The sequence below is a fragment of the Armigeres subalbatus genome, chromosome 1, assembly GCF_024139115.2.
Source record: "Armigeres subalbatus isolate Guangzhou_Male chromosome 1, GZ_Asu_2, whole genome shotgun sequence".
NCBI classification, from domain to species: domain Eukaryota; kingdom Metazoa; phylum Arthropoda; class Insecta; order Diptera; family Culicidae; genus Armigeres; species Armigeres subalbatus.
In genome coordinates, this window is record NC_085139.1 from 80,594,784 (window position 1) to 80,602,487 (window position 7,704).

Consider the following 7,704-nt stretch of genomic DNA (forward strand, 5'->3'; position numbering starts at 1 on the left):
AACACTCCAGTTCGTTCGAATCGCGCCGGGGACTAAGACAAGGTGATGGACTTTCGTGCCTGTTGTTCAACATTGTGCTAGAAGGTGTCATGCGGAGAGCCGGGTGTAACAGCCGGGGTACGACTTTCAACAGATCCAGTCAATTTATTTGCTTCGCGGATGACATGGACATTGTCGGCCGAACATTTGCAAAGGTGGCAGAACTGTACACCCGCCTGAAACGTGAAGCAACAAAAGTTGGACTGGTGGTGAATGCGTCAAAGACAAAGTACATGCTTGTGGGCGGAACCGAGCGCGACAGGGCCCGCCTGGGAAGCAGTGTTACGATAGACGGGGATACCTTCGAGGTGGTCGAGGAATTCGTCTACCTCGGATCCTTGCTAACGGCTGACAACAACGTTAGTCGTGAAATACGAAGGCGCATCATCTGTGGAAGTCGGGCCTACTTCGGGCTCCAGAAGAAACTGCGGTCGAAAAAGATTCGCCACCGCACCAAATGTGTCATGTACAAGACGCTTATAAGACCGGTTGTCCTCTACGGACATGAAACATGGACAATGCTCGAGGAGGACTTGCAAGCACTCGGAGTATTCGAGAGACGGGTGCTTAGGACCATCTTTGGCGGTGTGCAAGAAGACGGTGTGTGGCGGCGAAGAATGAACCATGAGCTCGCCCAACTCTACGGCGAACCCAGTATCCAGAAGGTAGCTAAAGCCGGAAGGGTACGATGGGCAGGACATGTTGCAAGAATGCCGGACAGCAACCCTGAAAAGATGGTGTTCGCTTCCGATCCGGCAGGTACGAGACGGCGTGGAGCGCAGCGAGCGAGATGGGCAGACCAGGTGCAGAACGACTTGGCGAGCGTGGGGCGTATCCGAGGATGGAGAGATGCGGCCTCGAACCGTGCATTGTGGCGTCAAATTGTTGATTCAGTGTTATCTGTTTAGATGTTAACTAAATAAATGAAATGAATGAATGGTACAGGATGTTGTTAAAATATCAAAATTTCTATGAAACTATAGGTATTTCTATCACTACTTGAAATAAAAAACTATATCAAAATTTGTTACAATTTTATCATAAAAATAACATATTTTGTTAAAAATTTATAACAGAATCAGATACAAAATATATTGTTTACTGTGCAGAAATTTTTACAGGTCGTGATAGGTCTCCAGATTGTAATAAACAATCAGAATTTTTTGTTTTTGGTTGAAACTAAAATCATTACAATTTGGCAACGTTTTCATATTATATCAGCGTTGTGATATCTATGCCTGGAAGATTTTGCTACATCCATTTAAATTGCCTACTGTTGGGTAGTTCAGTGTTAAGCATTTTTTTAAATCATATTATGATAACATCTTGTTACAACATTTGAAAGATAATGGCTACTAAGAACAAAATTGAATCAATATAAGTTATAAATATTACAATACGTTAAAATTGTGTTAAATTTTTGTTATGCTCTTCTAGTCGGGTTCTTGGAAGAATTTGTGAAAGAGTTCTTGGAAACAATTTCGGAAGAATTCCTAAACAAATTTCCGGCGAAATAATATTTACGATATTTTATTTGTGAACAACTTTTCGGGAGAATCCTTGGAGGAATTTCGTACACTGGCGTAAAAAACCTTTCGAAGTTCATTAAGTTGCCTTATGAAATTTTGCCACAAGAAAACAGTTTGAAAATCATAAGGTAGCCTTATGGAACGAAATGAACTTTCGGATGAACCAGTAAAAATTAATGTGTAGGTTCATCATAAGGCTGCCTTATAAAATTTCAATAGTATGTCTAAAGGAATTCTTAAGATCGCAGCATGAATATCATTTTGTAAAATATAGGCATTTTTCTTGAAAACATTAAAAATTAAATTATTTTGGACATTGCATTTTATTTACGGACACAAATAGTTAAGCTATTAGTGCACTGTTTGACATAATGACAAATGTTTGTCATGTTAGCCTGATATTCATCTCGATTTCTAATCAGTCTGGTCATATAATTGACATTATTTGTTATAATAAATAGTGCACTACGAGTAATTATGGTTTAACAATTTAAGCATTAGCATTATCATCGACCAATTCGTTCAAATTCGTAGATGGTACAAGCCTGTGTAGCCTACGCTCCATCGTCCTAAATAAATAATTATAGATTTGAATAATATGTTATTGAATGGGTAGTTAGTGAATGATTAATTCATGAGCATTGGTCAAAGTTCGCCGTTGAGTAAAACCTTATCAACTGGTACGACACGAAAGCCAATGAGGTAGTAGATTCTGCGCCATAAATTAGACGAAAAACTCATTAGGGAAAGCTCGCGAGGACGGCCATAATACAGGAGAGCATTCGCGAAGGTCAGGGTCATTTGTTATCTTTGAGAAAGATGGGAAAAGATTCACGATCAAAACCGAAACTGAGCGAGCATCCAACTTTAAACTTTTGCACTACCGAACTATTTCGAAGATGATCGCGGGAAAATCGAACTTCCGTTTAGTTCGGCCGAAGTCACCTTCCCTAATCTGAGGGTCAAGGTTGCACTTCACTCTCGTTCGAGCTGCAGATTAGTGTAGAAGTGTCGCGAGCTTGTCCGAGTCGAATAACCGTTGAATGTGAGTTCAGTGACGTGGCTATATTTCTTAATTTTAATCTGTTCATTGTTTCTTTGTTAGTCTTTAGAACAAAAGTTATCTTTAGAATAAGGCTGTACAAAGTGTGTGCGTTCAAGAAGAAGCGACAGGTAAAGTGCTTAATCTGCTTGTTAAGAAAATGTGTGAATGTGCTAAATGCTTGTGAATAGCCTACGGCTATATCTATTTTGCTAGCGACGCTTCCTGCTTTTCGACGCGAAGAGTGCGGCTTCTTGCAGCCATCAGAAGCCAGCGGCCCGCCAACACGCCGCTATCCCATTGCAGTGGTCATCAATAGCCACAACGTGGCCAGACTCAGCCTACGGCCCCCCGCGAAAGTCTTCATCCACGTGGAAGCGCGACTAAACCGGCATCTAGTCCCACCCTACCGCGCAACGTACCAGGAGCGCATACACCACAGCAGCACATCGTCAAATTACTGCAGCTAATCGGTGAGTCGCCTATTCCAATCGATCTTTTTTTGTGGAGTGGGGCGTCCGGTGAGGACGCCTCGGAGGAAAGTTTTTTGCCGACCATAGGTCGAGGAATCACGACGAATGGACAATCGTCCCGACGTCCAATAACCATTTCGGTTGAGCGGGAGTAAAATCAAAACGTGTACACGTAGTTTTCGGAACACCCCCAACCCTATTGTGTAAGCCACCCGGGTGCATATGGCTAGCTAGATCGGTCGCCGCATCGTCGATTGATAACTATGAATGGAGTAGCACAAGCAGAGTAGAAGCACGAAGAATAGAAACGCACAAATGTAGGTTAGAATTAGAAAGTACGTACAACACAAATTGAAATAGAAGCATGCTAATATAATAAATCTCCTTGTTTTTGGCCATGATTTTTCGTAAATAAATGTTTGTTATTTATTACCAACCATACATGGAGTACCTACGTAGTTTGTTCAGTTTAAATGTTAGAAATATGGTTTAGTCACTGCGTGTCGATTAATTAGTGTTGCGTGGCGCAAATGAATGTGGCGTCTTGCGTATTTGCGTTGTCTCTTCCATACTAGTCGCGCCTCTTGCGGAAACGGGTGGAATCTCCGATGATGAGAAAATAACGTACAGCATAAGTTGTATCGCTTGTTGGGCATGGGTGACGTCTTACCGGGATCTTTGGAGGAACAGTTCGTAGCGTGACAGTTTTGGTTGGTTGCATAAGGTAAAATACCCAGTTCAGGTGTAGGAAGTAGATGCGCTGGTTCGATCGCTTTCTTTTCAGAAATAATAAATGGACTCGCCCTAAGCGGAGTCTCACCGGGCAAACTAAAAAGGAATGTGCGGCCTCCCTTACCGGAGTGGCGCTTAAGCTGCACATTTTTCCGAGATCGGCCAGCGCCAGCTACAAAATGGCGCCCAACTGAAAGGTCTTATTGTAGGTTTTTGTGAATATCTGGAGTAAATTTTGCATATTAGTTCTTATGGTCCATATTAAGTTATTATGTTAAATTATGTTCATGAGTTTTTTAGAGTTTGTTACTTATGTTTGGTTGTATGATGTATATTGTTTGGGATTTACGTTGAAATATTGAAGTATCTGGAGATAAAGTTTGAGGATATAGTGCATTTTAAGTATTACGGAGATATTTTCGTAAAGTAAAAAAAAAAAGTACAGAGAATCAGCATTAAGAAAAATATATATATTTATTCTGGGTTTTCTAAAGCTGTTGTACAGATAAAACTAAAATGGCTCATAGATTCCCAAGGGCGGATCACTTAACGAATGAAGAGGTGGATTACGAATTGATTCTTAGGAATAGGGAAGAGGAAACGAGAAGTGATTTGGAGTCGAAACAAAGATTATTGAGGAATCTTTTCTTTGATGATGTGAAAGAGGAGAGGGAATATGGATCGAAAAGTACGGTGGATCAAGTTTTTGATTTTATTCTGGGAAAAATTGGTTCTATTGAAAAACAATTGGAGAAAGGACCGGATGATAGGTGTATTTCTCGTTTGAAACATTATTCGTTGAGAGTTGGGCGGTTGCAGGTTCGTGGGCCGCAAGGCGAACAATTGAAAAATCGGCTAGAAGGAGAAATTAATGGTTTATTGAGCAAATTTAGTGGGAAGAAAACTACAGAGGACAGGCATTTAAAAAAGAACACAGTTAACACAGAAACTAGTAACAGTAGCACAGATGGTAAAAATGTAGAGAAAGAGACGGGAGCGGAGTCGTTGGAATTTATGAAACAAAAAAAGAAGAACAAGCAACAAGAAGAGGAAATAGGAGAAAGTGTGGAGAAGGAGTTGAGGAAACAATTAGAAGAACAGAAAGCGAAAACAAAATCATATGAGTCTAAAATTCTGGAATTACAAGAGAAACTGGATAAGTTTTGTAAGCTGGTCGACAATTCTAGTTTAGAACAAGGGAATGCAGTCAAAGATGTTGAGACTTATAACAATCTGATCAGTGACTCCAAACGATTCACGAGAATGGAGCCATATCAGGAAAGACAAGAACAAACCCGACAAGACGGATTAAACAATTTCGAGCAGTCAAGGTACGATCGTTTCAATTACAGGAGAGAAGAGGAGAGGCAAAGAGGTGAAGGCGTCAATCACACGGATGGTCAACAAAGTTATCAGATGGGGCGGCAAGGAGGAAGGTATGCATCGTGGCAGCAGTCAGCCCAGATAAGCGAAGATGAGTACGAGATGAACAGATGGGAAGATGAATGTCCAAGACGAAACACTAATCCACTATATTCGGAACAAAGGCAGAGACATGGGGATATACTACGAAGTAATGTAGCCCAGCAACCAGGAAGGTTTCAGGAATCGTATGCTGAACACTATCAGGCAAATCAACACGAACGGTGTAGAATTAGGACAATAGAGGACGAGGGACGAGAAGGTAGATTAGGCCGCCAACCACTTGGTCGACTAGCGAACGAATACGCAAGGTCAGAACATACCGAAAATGAATCTAGAGGAGAACGCCAGGGAAGTAGGTACAGCCAAAGGAACATCGAGGTGGACATCATGAACGCAGACAGAAGGATGGAGAAGTGGCATCTAACCTTCAGCGGGGACGCTCGTCAAAGATCACTGGAAGATTTTCTGCACAAAGTACGCCGATTAGCCAGAATGGACAGAATCTCTGATGGGTTGTTGTTACAAAGGGTCCATACCATATTACGAGGAGAAGCGTATGATTGGTACCTATGTTACGCAGACGAGTTTATCGATTGGGCTGATTTCGAAGAAAGGATTCGCTATATGTATGGCAATCCTAATAGGGATCAAGGAAACAGACAAAAAATATACGAGAGAAAGCAACAGCGGAATGAGAGCTTCCTGACTTTCAAAATGGAGGTAGAGCGGCTTAATAAACTGTTAAGTACTCCGTTGGACCAAGTGCGCATATTTGAGATCATATGGGACAACATGCGCCCACATTATAGGTCACGATTGGCATGCAGAACAGTTAGGGATTTGCGAACTCTCGAATATTATGCGTACCGTATAGACGCAAATGACCCGACGCTCAGAAGTCATCGAGAGGTACAGAATCGAACAACGGGAAATGTTCATCAGATAGAGGCGGACAATGATTCCGGCGATGCACTGTCAATATACTCAGATTCAGAGGAGGTCAATGCGATGGACAGGAGGTTCAATAAGGACAGAAGACCGAAGGATGAACGAAGGCAACCGGATAGAAGAGCGCCAGAAACTTCAAACCCACCAATAGCAATGGCGGGACTCGATGCACCAAGAGAAGCTACTGGACTGTGTTGGAACTGTGGTAAGCCAGGACATATGTGGAGATACTGCCGTGAGGAGAAACGTCTATTTTGCTACGTATGTGGTACTCCGGGAAAGACTTCTGTAACCTGCCCGAATCACCTGAGGGCGAATCAACAGAACGTGTCGGGAAACTAGAGATGGAATGCAGAGAAGGGAACAACGGCATTCCATCCTTCAGGGTTGTTCCTGATTCCGGACACTTGAACGTGGAAGAGGCAGAGTTATGCGAGGTAAGGGCAACCGCAGAGAGATGCCCTCATGTAACGGTGCGTATTTTGGTACAGACTACGATGCGTTATTGGATTCAGGTGCGAGCGTCAGCGTTACCAGCGTCGCCGACATTGCTGAAAGGAATGGACTCATTATGAAAGAAAGCCCCTAGAAGATAGTAACAGTAAATAAAACGGTTCACAAAAGTCTGGGGTATGTGCAAATACCAATCGAATTCAATGGTGTAACGAAGGTTGTACCGGTGCTCGTGGTACCTCAAATTTGCAGACAAACGATTCTTGGATACAATTTCTGGAAAGCCTTTGGGATCCACCCAATGATGGAAGGACCAAAAGGTTTCGAGAAATTGGTTACACTGAGAAGGGACACCGTGGAGCTAGAGGTGATCGATTTCACTGTGCTTCCGATTCAGACACTTCCGGAAATCAAGAAATCGGAACCGGACGAAACACTTGACATTCCAGCACTGGAATTACCAGAGCCTTCGAAGACGACCCCGGAAACAGTCGAGACCGAGCATGAATTAGGCCCAGCAGAGAGAACAGTGCTGATCGAGGCGATCGAAATGTTCCCGCGTACGACAGAGAATAAGCTAGGAAGGACGACGCTCATACAGCATGAGATAATCCTAAAAGAGGAAGCTACACCACGAAGACAACCCTTATACAGATGCTCTCCGGCAATTCAAGCTGAGATGGAGGCCGAGATCGAGCGGTATAAGAGGATGGATGCCATAGAAGAATGCTCGAGTGAGTGGGCAAGCGCGTTAGTACCGGTGAGAAAGGCGAATGGTAAATTGAGAGTCTGCCTAGACTCACGAAAAATCAACTCCTGGACCAAAAAGGATTCGTATCCTATGCGGAACATGGGGGAGATTTTTCACCGACTAGGGAAAGCTAAATACTACTCGGTAGTAGACCTGAAGGACGCGTATTTCCAGATTCCTTTGAAGGAGGAATCTAGGGATTATACGGCGTTCCGAACCCCTCAAGCTTTATTGAGGTTCAAGGTTTGTCCTTTTGGTTTACCTTGTGTGGTCTGATAGGTTTTGATCTCGAAACGTTCGTGTTTGTGTACT

General features: G+C 42.9%; 1 long non-coding RNA gene across 1 annotated transcript; it reads left to right on the forward strand.

Annotated features, from left to right (window-relative positions):
* Window positions 1-2,235: 2,235 nt before the first annotated feature.
* Window positions 2,236-4,027, forward strand: LOC134213867 (uncharacterized). Its single transcript, XR_009979557.1, has 3 exons — window positions 2,236-2,613; window positions 2,674-2,741; window positions 2,802-4,027. It is a non-coding gene; the product is annotated as an uncharacterized LOC134213867 (long non-coding RNA).
* Window positions 4,028-7,704: the final 3,677 nt, after the last annotated feature.